The sequence below is a fragment of the Triticum urartu genome, chromosome 2A, assembly GCF_056163025.1.
Source record: "Triticum urartu cultivar PI428250 chromosome 2A, HENAU_Tu73, whole genome shotgun sequence".
NCBI lineage: Eukaryota > Viridiplantae > Streptophyta > Magnoliopsida > Poales > Poaceae > Triticum > Triticum urartu.
The window spans coordinates 66,833,432-66,851,792 of record NC_141874.1 but is presented as its reverse complement, the minus strand read 5'-3'; positions in this window follow the sequence as shown (position 1 = coordinate 66,851,792).

Sequence of the window (18,361 nt, the reverse complement as noted above, 5' to 3'; positions counted from 1 at the left end):
CTGCAAATAGAATAAAAGAGGATTAACATCCTATTCAAAGGATTTATGACGCATTGAAAGGAAAAGTTTTTACAACTTACCCAGCCATAGTTTTCAAAGGGGGGAGTTGAGTTGCTGTCGATTCACCGGAAGATGAAGGATGTGTCACCTGATAATTTGAATCGGACGGATTAAGAGGTTGTCTGAAATAACCTGCCTTGGGGTAAGAATGGTCAGAAGTAGGAGAGACCTCAGACTGGCGCTTCCGAACCGGGGTATCAGGTAAACCGGCTGAAGTGACCTGCTGGCCATTGTGCCGGGTTGTCCGGCGAGCTTCATGCTACTGAGTCTTCAAAATAAATGTTGGATCCAAGTGAGCAATAGGATGAGAAAAGCTTACTTTCTGGACTGCTTGGCGAGTTTTTTGTGTTGGCATAGAGTCTGAACCGGAGGAAAGGGTAATTACCTCTACATCATCAGCTTGACTAGCCTCTGCGTCCTCCTGAGGACGATCATTGTTAATGAGATGCATGAAAAGAGTGCCAAGTGAGTCAAGTTCTACCTCAACTTCTGGATCATCAGTGTCATCATCAAGCTCCATGTTGATCCGGTCAGCCGTTTTCCGTTTTAACGTCCGCTTTACGGCTTTGGTTTTGGGGCGGGATGGCTTGACCACTTTATCCCCAGTTGGCTTTGCCACTTTCTCTACGGTTTTCTATTTCCAGAAGGGGTCATCACCCTACATACACAAAAGAAGGATTACAGGTTGCATAAGCTAAAAATATTAGAGATGAAAAGGAAGTATAATGCTTACAGAAGGTGGTTTGTTCTTGGCACAGAAGGGACTCAGACCGGTTTGACTACAGGCCAGTTCCGATTCATTCAGAATTTTCTTTACACCTTCAGTAACTTCTTCATCAGATAATTGAAGGTTGCAATGGCGTTGAGGGTCATCAACCTCACCGGTATATTCACACATTAAACCGGGACGCCGGCTTAGAGGCAAGATGCTCCAAGATATCCAACAGTGCACGAAATCAACACCTGTTAAGCCATTGGCCATAAAGGCCCGGAGTTTGGCGAGTTGAGGGGCATATTTCGCCCTTTCGGCGGAGCTCAAACGTTGCGGCATCGGATGGGTATTGGAAAGCCGGTGCTCACGAAAGCCTGGAAGGGGATTTTCATCTTTAGGCGAAGTGTCTCTGCAATAAAACCAAGTTTGGTTTCATTCCTTTGGGTGTCTATGATGTTTGGCATGAGGAAATTCAACTTCTTTCCGCTTTTGAATAGAGACACCACCAAGTTCTGTGTTCAGGCCATTTACAAACTCTATGCGCCGGTTTAAGTGAAAGAAATCCCGGAACAGTTCTACAGCCGGTTCTTCCTGTAAGTATGCTTCACAGAAGACTTGGAAGTTGCATAGGTTGGATACTGAATTCGACCCAATATCTTGTGGATGGAGTTGGAAATTGGCAAGTACATCCCGGTAAAACTTTGATCCTGGCGGTTTGAAGCCACAGCTTATGTGGTCAACAAAAACCACCACCTCACCCTGCCTTGGGGTCGGAGGATTTTCTGTTCCTGGAACTCGCCATTTGATTTCAGTTTTCTTAGGCAGGGAGCTGATGCTGACCATCTCATTCAACTAAGTCTAGGTAACCCGGGAACGAGCCCAGTTGCAAGCAGTGAATTGTTTGGCCATTGCAAAACAAACAAGCTGAAAATGAAAGGCCGGTTTATAAATCATGCATGATGATATGCAAGATACAATGGAGTAAGAAACATACTGATATGTGAAATGGTGTAAACCGGAGACCAATGCAATAAAAAAAGAGGGCAATACCAGGACATGAGTATTCAGACATTGTTAAACCGGAGTATAACTATGAAGGTAAAGGGTTCCTCTGGTTTATCAGAGGGCTAATGGTACAGATTGATTATGCAAAGTTAAACCACTTATGATGGTGTGAGGAGAAACAGATTTCACAGAGATGTATAAAACTTTCGGATCTAAGGTAAGACAGAAAAGCAAAATATTTCGACCTAAAAAGGGTAAGACCCGAAACAGTTTATGAAGGACTGCAACCGTTCTTTGCATATAAGGATTTGTGAGGGTAACAGAAGATTCATCACGGCAAGGGATATGATAAGTACGAAGTATTCAGCTATAGACCAAGGAAGAATAGCACCAAAAGCTCCAATGAACTTCAAGAATTGCGAAGAGCAGGGAAACCCTAATGGATCTAGAAAGGAAGGGGGGAAGGACTTACCGCGGTTGCAGAAGCAGCGGAGGGGTGCTGCGGAATTCCGGTGCAAACAGGTCGATGCAGCGGCCGACGGTGAAGCAGAGGCGAGGTTTGGCGATGACGGCGGCGCTCAGGTGCGAAGACGTCGCAAGGAAGAAGAAGGGAGGAAAGGAGAGTGGAAAGAAAATAAAGGGGTCCTCTGCCCCTATTTATAAGGCGAGGTGATGAAACAGCAAGTGCGGGAATCGAGGAGCCCGAAAATGGATAAGTTAATAAGGGTGTCGCCTCGGTGACTGAATACACATTAAATGAAGAGAATCTTCGACATCAACGGATGGATGACGTCAGGGCAGTTTATCATAATCTTGAAGTATGATGTCACGCCGGTTTACAAAATCAAGGTGAAGATATGAGGGAGGAATTTTTCTAAGTGTAGAAGATTGACATGAACAAGTTCAAACCAATCTGGGGCCTAATGTTGGGGATATTACTACTGGATGTAAACCGGCCAGGTGTAGCCGGGTTAACTCCTTGAAGATTAGAAGCCCATGAAGATGCAAGGATGATGGCGCTTTACAAAAGGCCCAAGGCCCAAAGGCGGGTTACAGCCTGTAAATGTAAACCGACCTAGTCATGTAACTTGTATTGTAAGATAGGAAGAGTAGAGACCGAACCAGACACGTTTATGATCCGGCTTCGGGACTCTGTAGCCCGGCGAGCGTCAACCTATGTATATAAAGGGACGACCCGGCAGCATTTTAGGGGGAGACAACAACTCGAGAGCCAGACAAAGCGGATTCGCTCCCTGGCCTTCGAAACCATAGCAATACCAATCACAACTAGACGTAGGCTTTTACCTTCCTTGAAGGGGCCAAACTAGTATAAAATCCCCATGTCCCCTTGTCCGGTTTAACCCCTTTGAGCTAACCCGTAGCGATGGCTCCATGACTAAGTCCTTTCACAAGGACATCTGCCGTGACAAACCCACGACATATATGGAAGTTTTTATTATATCCCTCTTGGATGCCCATCATATTAGGACTAATTTCAGAACCAAATCAAATTACCATGCTGTTTTAAAGACTCTCAAAATAATATAAGTGAAGCATGAGAGTTCAACTATTTCTTCAAAATAAAACCACCGTCGTGCTCTAAAAGGATATAAGTGAAGCACTAGAGCAAATGACAAACTACTCCAAAAGATGTAAGTGAAGATCAATGAGTAGTCGAATAATTATGCAACTATATGAAGACTCACTAACATTTAATAATTTCAGATCTTGGTATTTTATTCAAACAGCAAGCAAAACTAAATAAAATAAAATGACGCTCCAAGCAAAACACATATCATGTGGTAAATAAAAATATAGCTCCAAGTAAAGTTACCGATGAACGAAGACGAAAGAGGGGATGCCTTCCGGGGCATCCCCAAGCTTAGGCTTTTGGTTGTCCTTGAATATTACCTTGGGGTGCCTTGGGCATCCCCAAGCTTAGGCTCTTGCCACTCCTTATTCCATAGTCCATCGAATCTTTACCCAAAACTAGAGAACTTCACAACACAAAACTTAACAGAAAACTCGTGAGCTCCGTTAGCGAAAGAAAACAAAACACCACTTCAAGGTACTGTAATGAACTCATTATTTATTTATATTGGTGCTAAACCTACTGTATTCCAACTTCTCTATGGTTTATAAACTCTTTTACTAGCCATAGATTCATTAAAATAAGCAAACAACACACAAAAACAGAATCTGTCAAAAACAGAACAGTCTGTAGTAATCTGTAACTTACGCAAACTTATGGAACCCCAAAAATTCTAAAATAAATTGCTGGACGTGAGGAATTTATCTATTAATCATCTGAAAAAATTATTAACTAAATATCACTCTCCAATAAAAAAGGCAGCAATTCTTGTGAGCGCTAAAGTTTCTGTTTTTTACAGCAAGATCTCAAAGACTTTCCCCAAGTCTTCCCAACGGTTCTACTTGGCACAAACACTAATTAAAACATAAAAACTCAATCATAACAGTGGCTAGATAAATTATTTATTACTAAACAGGATCAAAAAGCAAGGAACAAAAATAAAAATTGGGTTGCCTCCCAAAAGCGCTATCGTTTAACGCCCCTAGCTAGGCATGATGATTTCAACGATGCTCACATAAAAGATAAGAATTGTAACGAGCATCATGAAGAATATGACTAGCACATTTAAGTCTAACCCACTTCCTATGCATAGGGATTTTGTGAGCAAACAATTTATGGGAACAAGAATCAACTTGCATAGGAAGGTAAAACAAGCATAACTTCATAACTTTAAGCACATAGAGAGGAAACTTGATATTATTGCAATTCCTACAAGCATATATTCCTCCCTCATAATAATTTTCAGTAGAATCATGAATGAATTCAACAATATAACTATCACATAAAGCATTCTTTTCATGATCTACATGCATAGAAATTTTATTACTCTCCACACAAGCAAAATTCTTCTGATGAATAATAGTGGGAGCAAACTCAACAAAATAATTATCATGTGAGGCATAATCCAATTGAAGGTTAAAATCATGATGACAAGTTTGATGGATATAATTATTCTTTATAGCATACAAGTCATCACAATAATCATCATAGATAGCAACTTTGTTCTCATAATCAATTGGAACCTCTTCCGGAACAGTGGTTTCATCACAAAATAAAGTCATGACCTCTCCAAATCCACTTTCATCAATATAATCATCATAAATAGGAGGCATGCTTTCATCATAATAATTTTGCTCGTCAAAACTTGGGGAAAAAATACAATCTTCATCAAACATACCTTCCCCAAGCTTGTGGCTTTGCATATCATTAGCATAATGGATATTCAAGGAATTCATACTAACAACATTGCAATCATGCTCATCATTCAAATATTTAGTGCCAAACATTTTAATGCATTCTTCTTCTAGCACTTGAGCACAATTATCAGAATCCTTATTTTCATGATAGATATTAAAAATATGAAGCATATGAGGTACCCTTAATTCCATTTTTTTGTAGTTTTCTTTTATAAACTAAACTAGTGCTTAAACAAGAAACAAAAAGATTCGATTGCAAGATCTAAAGATATACCTTCAAGCGCTAACCTCCTCGGCAACGGCACCAGAAAAGAGCTTGATGTCTACTACACAACCTTCTTCTTGTAGACGTTGTTGGGCCTCCAAGTGCAGAGGTTTGTAGGACAGTAGCAAATTTCCCTCAAGTGGATGACCTAAGGTTTATCAATCTGTAGGAGGCGTAGGATGAAGATGGTCTCTCTCAAGCAACCCTGCAACCAAATAACAAAGAGTCTCTTGTGTCCCAAACACACCCAATACAATGGTAAATTGTATAGGTGCACTAGTTCGGCGAAGAGATGTTGATACAAGTGGTATATGGATGGTAGATAAAGGTTTTTGTAATCTGAAAATATAAAAACAGCAAGGTAACTAATGATAAAAGTGAGCGTAAACGGTATTACAATGCTAAGAAACAAGGCCTAGGGTTCATACTTTCACTAGTGCAAGTTCTCTCAACAATAATAACATAGTTGGATCATATAACTATCCCTCAACATGCAACGAAGAGTCACTCCAAAGTCACTAATAGCGGAGAACAAACGAAGAGATTATGGTAGGGTACGAAACCACCTCAAAGTTATTCTTTCCAATCAATCCATTGGGCTATTCCTATAAGTGTCACAAACAGCCCTAGAGTTCATACTAGAATAACACCTTAAGACACAAATCAACCAAAACCCTAATGTCACCTAGATACTCCAATGTCACCTCAAGTATCCGTGGGTATGATTATACGATATGCATCACACAATCTCAGATTCATCTATTCAACCAACACAAAGAACTTCAAAGAGTGCTCCAAAGATTCTACCGGGGAGTCAAGACGAAAACGTGTGCCAACCCCTATGCATAGGTTCATGGGTGGAATGATACGTCTCCAACGTATCTATAATTTTTGATTGCTCCATGCTATATTATCTACTGTTTTAGACATTATTGGGCTTTATTTTCCACTTTTATTATATTTTTGGGACTAACCTATTAACCGGAGGCCCAGCCCAGAATTGCTGTTTTTTGCCTGTTTTAGGGTTTCGAAGAAAAGGAATATCAAACGGAGTCCAAACGGAATGAAACCTTCAGAAACATGATTTTCTCATGAGATAAGATCCAGGAGACTTGGACCCTCCGTCAAGAAAGCCACGAGGCGGCCACGAGGGTGGAGGGCGCGCCCCCCTGCCTCGTGGGCCCCTCGAAGCTCCACCGACGTACTTCTTCCTCCTATATATATCCACGTACCCCCAAACGATTGGGGACGGGGCCAAAAACCTAATTCCACCGCCGCAACTTTCTGTATCCACGAGATCCCATCTTGGGGCCTGTTCCGGAGCTCTGCCGGAGGGGGCATCGATCACGGAGGGCTTCTACATCATCATTCAAGCCCCTTCGATGAATTGTGAGTAGTTTACTTCAGACCTACGGGTCCATAGCTAGTAGCTAGATGGCTTCTTCTCTCTTTTTGGATCTCAATACAATGTTCTCCCCCTCTCTCATGGAGATCTATTCGATGTAATCTTCTTTTTGCGGTGTGTTTGTTGAGATCGATGAATTGTGGGTTTATGATCAAGTCTATCTATGAATAATATTTGAATCTTCTCTGAATTCTTTTATGTATGATTGGTTATCTTTGCAAGTCTCTTCGAAATATCAGTTTGGTTTGGCCTACTAGATTGGTTGTTCTTGTCATGGGAGAAGTGCTTAGCTTTGGGTTCGATCTTGCGGTGTCCTTTCCCAGTGACAGAAGGGGCAGCAAGGCACATATTGTATCGTTGCCATCGAGGATAACAAGATGGGTTTTTTTATCATATTGCATAAAACTATCCCTCTACATCATGTCATCTTGCTTAAGGCGTTACTCTGTTTTTAACTTAATACTCTAGAAGCATGCTGGATAGCGGTCGATGAGTGGAGTAATAGTAGTAGATGCAGAATCGTTTCGGTCTACTTGTCTCGGACGTGATGCCTATATACATGATCATACCTAGATATTCTCATAACTATGCTCAATTCTGTCAATTGCTCAACAGTAATTTGTTCACCCACCGTAGAATACTTATGCTCTTGAGAGAAGCCACTAGTGAAACCTATGGCCCCCGGGTATCTTTCTCATTATATCAATCTCCATCACTTTATTATTGATTTGCTTTTACTTTGCTTTTAATTTTTACTTTGCATCTCTATACCAAAAATACCAAAAATATTATTTATCATCTCTATCAGATCTCACTTTCGTAAGTGACCGTGAAGGGATTGACAACCCCTAAGCGCGTTGGTTGCGTTGAGCTATTGTTTTTGTGTAGGTACGAGGGACTCGAGCGTAGCCTCCTACTGGATTGATACCTTGGTTCTCAAAAACTGAGGGAAATACTTACGCTACTTTGCTGCATCATCCCTTCCTCTTCGGGGAAATCCAACGTAGTGCTCAAGAGGTAGCAAGAAGAATTTCTGGCGCCGTTGCCGGGGAGTCTGCGCAAAAGTCAACATGCCAAGTACCCATCACAATCCCTATCTCCCGCATTACATTATTTGCCATTTGCCTCTAGTTTTCCTCTCCCCCACTTCACCCTTCCGTTTTATTCGCCCTCTCTCTCTCTATCCTCCCTCTCTTTCTCCGTTTGCCTTTTTGTTTGCTCATGTGTTAGTTTGTTTGCTTGTCGTTATGGCTAGTCCCTTATCTTCTCCGTTGACCCTTGAGTTCGAAATCTTTCACTTTAAACAAAGGTTAGGAGAAAACCTAAAAGATGCCTGGTTGAGAATAATGGAATCTCATCGTAATTGTGCCTCTGAAATAAATCTGAGAATTCTGCTTCACAATTTTATGTTGGATTAAATATGTCTCATAGACAACTCTTGGATTGCGTTGCCAAAGGAAATTTTATTGAAATTGATCCCCATATTGCACTTGAGATTATAGAAGGTATAGTGGGAACACTACCTCAACAAAAGGGGCCTCATCCTACTCAGGAAGAGACACAAGTTTTTGAAAAAAATTGTGAAGTTACTAAAATCTTGCAGAAATCTCTTTAACCTCTTAAGAACATTAGTGGAAATATTCACCGCACGAATATGTTGATTACCCTTTGCAATAAGCGGTTGGATTCTTTAGATCTAAAAATTCCAGAATATGAAGGCAAACGTAAAGAACCTCCCGGATTCGAGCTTGATTCCGCTAAAAAATTGAAAACCAAAGATGGCAATGAAGGAAATATGCCCTAGAGGCAATAATAAAAGTTATTATTTATTTCCTTATATCATGATAAATGTTTATTATTCATGCTAGAATTGTATTGACCGGAAACATAATACATGTGTGAATACATAGACAAACAGAGTGTCACTAGTATGCCTCTACTTGACTAGCTCGTTGATCAAAGATGGTTATGTTTCCTAACCATAGACATGAGTTGTCATTTGATTAATGGGATCACATCATTAGGAGAATGATGTGATTGACTTGACCCATTCCGTTAGCTTAGCACTTGATCGTTTAGTTTGTTGCTATTGCTTTCTTCATGACTTATACATGTTCCTATGACTATGAGATTATGCAACTTCCGTTTACCGGAGGAACACTTTGTGTACTACCAAACGTCACAACGTAACTGGGTGATTATAAAGGTGCTCTACAGGTGTCTCCAAAGGTACTTGTTGGGTTGGCGTATTTCGAGATTAGGATTTGTCACTCCGATTGTCGGAGAGGTATCTCTGGGCCCACTCGGTAATGCACATCACTATAAGCCTTGCAAGCATTGCAACTAATGAGTTAGTTGCGGGATGATGTGTTATGGAACGAGTAAAGAGACTTGCCGGTAACGGGATTGAACTAGGTATTGAGATACCGACGATCAAATCTCGGGCAAGTAACATACCGATGACAAAGGGAACAACGTATGTTGTTATGCGGTTTGACCGATAAAGATCTTCGTAGAATATGTGAGAGCCAATATGAGCATCCAGGTTCCGCTATTGGTTATTGACCGAAGACGTGTCTCGGTCATGTCTACATAGTTCTCGAACCCATAGGGTCCGCACGCTTAAAGTTCGGTGACGATCGTAATAAGAGTTTTTGTGTTTTGATGTACCGAAGGTTGTTCGGAGTCCCGGATGAGATCGGGGACATGACGAGGAGTCTCGAAATGGTCGAGACGTAAAGATTGATATATTGGATGACTATGTTTGGACATCGGAAGGGTCCGAGTGGTTCAGGCATTTTTCCGGAGTACCGGGACCCCCCGGGAGAAGTTATGGGCCTTATGGGCCATAAGAAGGAAGCACACCAGCCCACAAGGGGCTGGTGCGCCCCCTTTGGCCAGGAGGCCGAATTGGAGAAGGTTTGGGGGGTGCGCCCCCCTTTCCTTCTCTCCTACTCCTCCTTCCCTTCCTCTCCTACTCCAACTAGGGAAGGGGGGAATCCTACTCCCGGCGGGAGTAGGACTCCTCCAGGGCACGCCATAGGGGCCGACCCTCTCCCCCTCCTCCACTCCTTTATATACGGGGGTGGGGGACACCCCATAGACACACAAGTTGATCTTCGTGATTGTTCCTTAGCCGTGTGCGGTGCCCCTTCCACCATATTCCACCTCGGTCATATCGTAGCGGTGCTTAGGCGAAGCCCTGCGTCGGTAGAACATCATCACCGTCATCACGCCGTCGTGCTGACGAAACTCTCCCTCAACACTTTTCTGGATTGGAGCTCGAGGGACGTCACCGATTTGAACGTGTGCAGAACTCGGAGGTGTCGTACTGTCACGACCAGTTTTTCAATAAAAATGTTTATTGAGAAACCAATCTTTTGAGTCCAGTATGAGAAAAATCCTCCTTACCGGTAGACAAATTCTTGATACAATAAGCCAGTAGCATAAAGTATATTACAGGGTCGAGCTACGGTTGCTCAACCAAATTATTACAAGCACGCCAATAATTATACATAATGGCGGACATGACACAGTGGTGTGGAGGCATCTACTGACTCGAGGATAGGGTGGTGGTGGAAAAACACAGCGGGGAGTGAGATACATGACTCTAAAACTGGCATCTCATCGAGCGTCGAGGTGAGGCTCGATGAATTTATTTGGTAGCGGAAGCGGATATAATACAGTGACCAAATCCAGGGTCGCACGAGACTGACTGGGATTCCTCTAGGCGTCGGACTCGCTATCAAATTCTTCATCCATGAGATCGCCTTCGTCAGCATCTGGCCAAATCAACAAGCCAGGTGAGTACTTTGAAAGTACTCGCAAGACAGTTTAGACATAAGATATAACAAATGCATGCATGGATGAGTCATGATTAATTTTTAACAGTGGCACATTAATTCAGAAAAACAAGACAGGTAAAAAGGGGGTCGGCGGTAGTCCGCTCAAAAACCCAACAAAATAACTGTAAACCCAATCGGGTGTCTGAAGCGACACCTCGATAGGAGGATGAATAAATAAAGCACGCCGCAGTCGGGCGTCTAGGCGACACCACATAAAGGGCTTTAAAAGAAATGCCACAGTCGGGCGTCTGAGCGGCGCCACATAAAGGGCTTTAAAGGAAATGCCACAGTCGGGCGTCTGAGCGACGCCACATAAAGGGGCTTTAAAAGAAATGCCACAGTCGGGCGTCTGAGCGACGCCACATAAAGGGGCTTTAAAAGAAATGCCACAGTCGGACATCTGAGCGACATCGCAGAAAGGGCTTTTATTGAAAGTAAATAATAACAATGCCATAGTCGGACGTCTGAGCGACATCACAGAAAGGGCTTTTATTGAAAGTAACTAATAACAATGCCACAGTCGGACGTTTGAGCGACATCACAGAAAGGGCTTTTATTCACAAGCAAATAATACTCATAATAAATATTCAATTCATAAGAATAAACGGGTTAGTCCATCCACAGGAATAAACATTTAACTGGACTTAGCACTCATGTGATTCACCGGAGTCTCTGTCATCAAAACTGACATTTGGTCAGGATAAGATAATACCGAACTTGGACATGGAATAGATGATTCAAAGGAATATATGACTCTGCAGAGTTTGTACAAAAATTTTCCCACAGCCAACGGATTTCCGTAGTCACGAAGGACTAGTTCCATTTACGGTATTTCGGAAGAAAACACAACTAACCAGTACACACCCATCCTACCTCTCGATGCTAGGAATCACCCTAGACATCGACCAAGAAAAACTTTTGAGACGGGGAGATCACAATCTCGAATAGCATGGGATCAAATTTATATACGCGCGCTCTAAGGGGTGCCCCCCTCTCGGTCCCAACCGAAAACACCCATGCCCCCTGACCGGATGACTGGCTTTAATCCAGGGCCATGGAACCCTCTCCTTTTTGGTGTGTACTAGGAAAGCGGTTTACAACTTACTAAGCCATATTCCTTGCGGAAAACATGTGGTAGTACAGGGAAGGAAGAATGGAAGGAACTGGAATGATACGGTTTGACACTGAAGTCATATAGCCTGGCATAAGACTGGCATGCTACAACACTGCCATCTTACCCATCCTCATGCCAACACATGGCCATGCATACTCACGTCCATCCACTCATGGATTTTCGAAACTCACTTGCCTCATCGTTGCATGTAACATGACATTCGTCGGTATGTTCATCAACATGCCATAAACTACTTAATGCAAACATGCCAAAACAATCATCATATCAAAAGTTCAAACATGCTTGCCTGGTTCAGAGTAGTCGGAGCCTAGCTCGGTGAAGTTCGCGGTCCCGTCACCTCCTTCGGTATCTATGGTATAAAGAAAATATACGCGCTATCGTGAATACCGTGAGGTGCACAAAAATTATTCCAAATATTTTTCAAATAAATATGATAAAAAACTAGACAAAAATTTGAAGAGGACAGAAAAAGAATCACTCAAAAATTCCTTTATGTTAAAAAGTTATAAGGGTTTTAACCCAAGGACCCATCTGTAATGAAACAAAAAACTTCCAGGGGCTAACTTATAAAAACAGAAAACGATTCGATAAAGAATACGCCGGCCCAGAGGGGTGACGTACTTTGGCAGAAGACGTTTTTAGAAAACGTTTCGCTTAGAAAGGACAGAGAAGCTGACAGGCGGGTCCCGCCCGTCAGGTTTGAATTTTTAAAAGAGGCGGCAGAGCTCGACGGTGCCCGAGAGCCGCGGTGGTCGCCGGCAGCGATCCACGGTGAGGCAGGGAGATCGGAGGGTACCTCCGTGTTCAGGGCGCCATTCCGCGTCGGTTGGTGGTGGCCGTGGTCGCTGGCGAGTACCACGTCGACGGCGAGTCTTGCTCCGGCGGACGGCGGTTCGGGTGGTCGAGGGCCTCGTCGGAGAGAGCTGCGAAGGCCAAATTGACGCTGGGGTTAGCTCACTGGGTGCTAGAGGAGGCTATAGACGAGATTTGGGCTCCGGGGACGGCCTCACCAGAGCGAATCGAGCTGGTGGCCGAGGCGGATCGGGGCGGCCGGAGTTGGGGGAGGAGACCTCCTCGAGGTCCTCCTGGTGGCTTGGCAGGGTCCTGGAGAGGTGCAGTGAAGGTGTGTGCTTGTGAGCGAGCTCGGGGTCCTTTTTATAGGCGATACGATGCGGTGGCCGTGAACAGGGATCTCCGGCGAAGGTTACGGCGGCGCAGAGCTTGGTCGGGGAGGTTTAGGGAGTTGGGTGTCATCGTGGAGGTCCACTGGTTCCATTTAGGTGCTAAACGAGCTTGGATTGGGTGCTTTGGGCGAGCTCGACGGAACGGGGCGGCGCGGGCCCGTCGGCGGCAGGGAGCACGTTCCGTGCTTGCCGGGCCACGGCGACGGTGGCACGGGCGTGCGCTGGCATGGCAGGGACACGCGGAGAGCCAGGGGACGATGGGCGGCGCCGGGTGGCGTGGCGAGCGGGCTCGGGCCCTCGCTGGCCGCCACGGGAGGCGCAGCCACCGCAGAAGCTTCCAACGCCGGCGAGGCTCGTCGCCACCGATGCCAGGAATCGGCCAAGCGTGCATGCGGTGCTCTGGCCAGGGAGGAGAGGCCGTGCGCAACGCGCCAGGGGGCACTGGTGATGGATGACAAGTCACTGACGAAAAAGACACTGACTGAATTCTGAAAATCTGAATTTTTCTGAAAGTCTACGGAAACAGTGCTGGCCAGGTGTTCGACGAAATGATTTTGGCATGTGGAGAATTTTCCTTGAGCTGAATTTTGGTGGGGTGGCCTCTCATTGCACCAGGAGGCTGCCTGAATTTTTGTGGAATTTTTGGAGAAGTGTAGATATGAATTTCATCAAATTTGTCAAATCTGGTCCAAACTTGGAGTGAGTGAAATTTGAAATTTTTGAAAAGAAGAAGAGTGGATCAAGATGGTTCTAGGTTGTGGGTACTAAGGACTATCTAGGGGAGTTGGTTTGGGATAAAAACTCAAAGGCAATGTGGTACTTGCTTTGAAAATCACTTAAGCTCAAAATAATTGGCAGAAATGATTTGGGAGATAAAATAATTGAAATAAAATCCAAAACTTGTTTGGACTTGTTGAGCCAGAGAATTTAGATTGTTCAAAGGTGGAGGGAGGGATTTTGAGAAGATTTACTATAGGAGACATGGTAAAACCATGGGTGGTTTCAAGATAAGAAAAACCTAAAAATTCACAGAGTTCTTTTTATAAGAAAAAGAATAATTTCCAAAAATATATTTTGAGAAGGGAACCATCAGAGAAAGAGTTTTAAATGATCAAACACCATAGTTTGAAGAAGATACAAAAATAAAAATCCTTGCCAAAGAATTTTTTAAGAGGAAGGTTTTCTGGAAAATTTTAAATGGCCTCTTTTCAAAAACCACAAAGTTTTTGCTAAAAACCAAATAAAAATTTTGGAGTGTCACAACACCTACCCCCTTAGGAAAAATCTCGTCCCCGAGATTTCAGCTGATCCTTAAATAAGTATGGACGCTCTGTCCGAAGGAAATCCTCCCTTTCCCAGGTTGCTTCACTTTCGGTGTGATTGCTCCACTGAACTCTGAAAAACTTGATGGTTTTCTGTCGGGTCCTCCTTTCAGACTCCTCTAATATTTTTACTGGGCGTTCTCGATAGGTGAGATCTGGTTGTACGTCAATGTTCTCATGGGATACTTGTTTCTCTGGTTTGCTTACGCACTTCCTTAATTGAGAGACGTGGAACACGTCGTGGATGTCGGACAATTCTTCGGGTAAGTCTAGCTTGTAGGCTACAGTGCCTCTTCGTGCCACTATGCAGAATGGTCCAATGAATCTTGGTGCTAACTTCCCCTTAATCTTAAACCGTTGCAGTCCCCTCATAGGTGATACTCATAGGTACACAAATTCACCGGGTTCAAAATTGATCCCACGATGTTTCTGATCGTAATAACTCTTCTGTCGGCTTTGAGCGGTCTTGAGTCGGTCCCTGATTAGCTTGACTTTTTCCTCGGCTTCTTTGAGCATGTCTGGGCCGAAGATATGGCTGTCTCCGGTCTCTGACCAATTTAGCGGGGTACGACATCTCCGTCCGTACAGAGCTTCAAATGGTGCCATTTGCAGGCTGGCCTGGTAACTGTTGTTGTATGCGAACTCGGCATATGGCAGGCTTTCTTCCCAACTGGTTCCATAGGTGAGGACACATGCTCTCAGCATGTCTACTAAAATTTGGTTTACGCGTTCAGTCTGTCCATCAGTCTGGGGATGGTAGGCTGTACTGAAGGCCAGTTGAGTTCCCAGAGCCTGTTGTAAATGATCCCAGAATCTCGAGACGAACTGAGTGCCTCTGTCGGATATTATAGTCTTCGGGACTCCATGCAGACAAACTATACGGGAGAGATAAATCCTGGCAAGCCTCTGAGTGTTGTAGGTTGTCTTCATTGGAATGAAATGTGCCACCTTGGTTAATCTATCGGTGATGACCCATATGGCATCATTCCCGTGTCGTGACCGAGGTAGTCCGACAATGAAATCCATCCCTATTTCATCCCATTTCCACTCAGGTATTTTGTTTGGTTGCAGTAGTCCGGCTGGTTTTTGATGCTCAACTCTTATGCGTTGACAAGAATCGCAACATGCAACGAATGTGGCTATGTCCCTCTTCATACCGTGCCACCAAAATCTTTCCTGAATATCCTTATACATTTTGGTTCCTCCAGGGTGGATCGAATATGGGGCGGTGTGTGCTTCAGCTAGAATTTGCTGTTTGAGGTCCTCTATGTTTGGCACGCAGAGTCTGTCTCCATACCGTAATATTCCATCATCGCCTATGACGAACTCCGAGGCCTTGCCCATACTCACCTTTCTTTTAATTCCTTCAATGCTGGGGTGACCAGGCTGAGCTTCTTTAATTCTTTCCACAAGGTCGGGCTTTATTTCCAAGTTTGCTATGGTGCCTTCCGCGATCATTATCAAGTTGAGTTTGGCAAATTCTTGTTGGAATTCAGGTCTCAAGCTTTGCAGACTATTTTCGTCGGAGGTGGGGTTTCGACTAAGAGCATCGGCCACTACATTTGCTTTCCCTGGATGATAGTGGATACCAACATCATAATCCTTTACCAATTCCAACCAGCGTCGTTGCCGTAAGTTTAGTTCTGGCTGTGTGAAAATATATTTGAGACTTTTATGGTCCGTGTATATTTCACATCGATTCCCAAGTAAGAAATGCCTCCATTCCTTAAGTGCATGAATGACTGCTGCCATTTCTAAGTCATGAGTGGGATAATTTTCCTCATGCTTGCGAAGTTGCCTTGAAGCGTATGCGACAACCTTGCCTTCTTGCATCAACACGCACCCGAGGCCTTTTCGGGATGCGTCACAATACACTTCAAAATTCTTGTGTATGTCTGGCACAATTAATACCGGTGCTATCGTTAATTTCCGTTTTAGCTCTTGGAAACTTTGCTCGCAGGCTTCTGTCCATATAAACTTCTTGTCCTTCTTGAGTAACTGCATCATTGGCTTGGCTAGGGTGGAGAATCCTTCAATAAACCTGCGGTAATATCCTGCCATTCCCAAGAAACTTCGTATGTCCGTTACGCTGGCTGGTGACTTCCAGCCAAGTATGACCCTGACTTTCTCCGGGTCCACTGCGATACCGTCTTGGGTCAGCACGTGACCTAGAAAGCCTACTTGTCTTAGCCAAAATTCGCACTTGCTGAACTTGGCATACAATTGGTGTTTCCTGAGTTCTCCTAGCACAATCCTGAGATGTTCCGCGTGCTCTTCTGGTGTCTTGGAGTATATAAGAATATCATCGATAAATACCACAACGAACTTGTCCATAAACTTCATAAATACTTTGTTCATTAGGTGAACAAAATATGCGGGGGCGTTCTTTAATCCAAAAGGCATAACTGTGAACTCATATAGTCCATATCTGGAGGTGAAGGCTGTTTTGGGGATATCTTCTGTTCGCACTTTTAATTGATGGTATCCTGACCTTAAGTCAATCTTTGAGAACACCTTGGCCTGAGCGAGCTGATCAAATAAATCATTTATCCACGGCATCGGGTATTTGTTCTTGACTATGACAATGTTAAGTGCTCGGTAGTCTATGCACAGTCTCAGTGTTCCATCCTTCTTTTTGGCAAATAAAATTGGTGATCCCCAAGGTGAGGAGCTGGCTTGAATGTATCCCTTGTCCAGCAATTCCTTTATTTGTTTCTTCAACTCAATCAACTCGGATGGTGCCATTCTGTATGGTTTCTTGTATATGGGGGTGGTTCCTGGTGCTAGCTCAATGCTGAATTCTATCTCTCGGTCTGGTGGCATGCCTGGTAGTTCTTCGGGAAATACGTCTGGAAATTCACATACTACTGGAACCTTGTTTAGCTTGGAAACGTCCACCTTATTCAATCTCGGCTGCCGGGGTATTTTTCTTTCTTTGGCTGATACTTTTATTGTCTTCCCGTGGTGGTGTGTGAGAATTACGGTCCCGTTGAAACAGTCAATAAAACCTTTGTTGGTGGTTAACCAGTCCATCCCTAGGATGACATCCAGTCCTTTATTTTCCAACACAATAAGATTGGCGTGAAATTTCAATCCTTCGAACTCAATAACCACATTCTGATAGTAACTCTGAGTAACTTGCTGAATCCCAGGGGACTTAATGATCATGGATTTTTCCAAGGGAAACATCGAAAAATTATTTTGCAAAGCAAAACTTTTCGAAATGAATGAGTGAGAAGCTCCAGAATCAAACAAAACCGTTGCAGATATTGTGTTGACAGGAAACGTACCGAGTACGATATCCGGAGCATTTTGTGCTTCTTCTTTGGTCACGTGGTTTAGATGACCCTTCTTGTGGTTGTTGTTGGGGTTGAAATTGTTGCGCTTGGGCGCGGAAATATTTCCACCGTTGTTTGGCTTCGGGGTTGAGTTCCTTGGCTTGGGGCACTGTTTGGCATAGTGCCCTTCTTCTCCACAAGCGTAGCAAGTAACGCCTGGGCGATATGTGAACTCTTTGTCCCTTGCATGGAAACTCTTGGTTGGGCATGAGATGTTTGTCGTAGGTTTGTGTGTCCCACCTTTCTGAAAATCTGTCTTGCTTCGGTGGTTGCGCGCAAGAGTAGTCTGGTCTCTTTTTCGCTTGCGTAAATCCTCCAAGCTACGTCTCTCATTTTCCGGAGTAATGGCTTTGTCCACTAGTGTCTTAAAATCTGGAAAAGTGTGCACGACCAGTTGGCATTTAAGCGCGGGCGCCAGACCGTCAAGGAATTTCTCCATCTTCTTGCTTTCAGTCATACGTTCTTCATTGGCGTAGCGAGACAATAGAGTAAATTGACTGTTGTATTCTGACACTGTCATGTTCCTTTGTTTGAGGTCATCGAACTCTCTCTTCTGGATTTTCATAATACTCTTGGGAATGTGTGCACCACGGAAACCTTCCTTGAAATCATCCCAGGTTATATCATTTTTGTTGGGGTGCATGTGCAGATAATTCTCCCACCATGATGCAGCTGCTCCTGTGAGATAGTGCGGGGCATATAGTACCTTCTCGGGGTCTGAACACTTTGCAATAACTAATTTTCTCTCCATATCTCGAAGCCAATCCTCGGCCTCAAGAGGCTTGTCAGTATGAGAAAATGT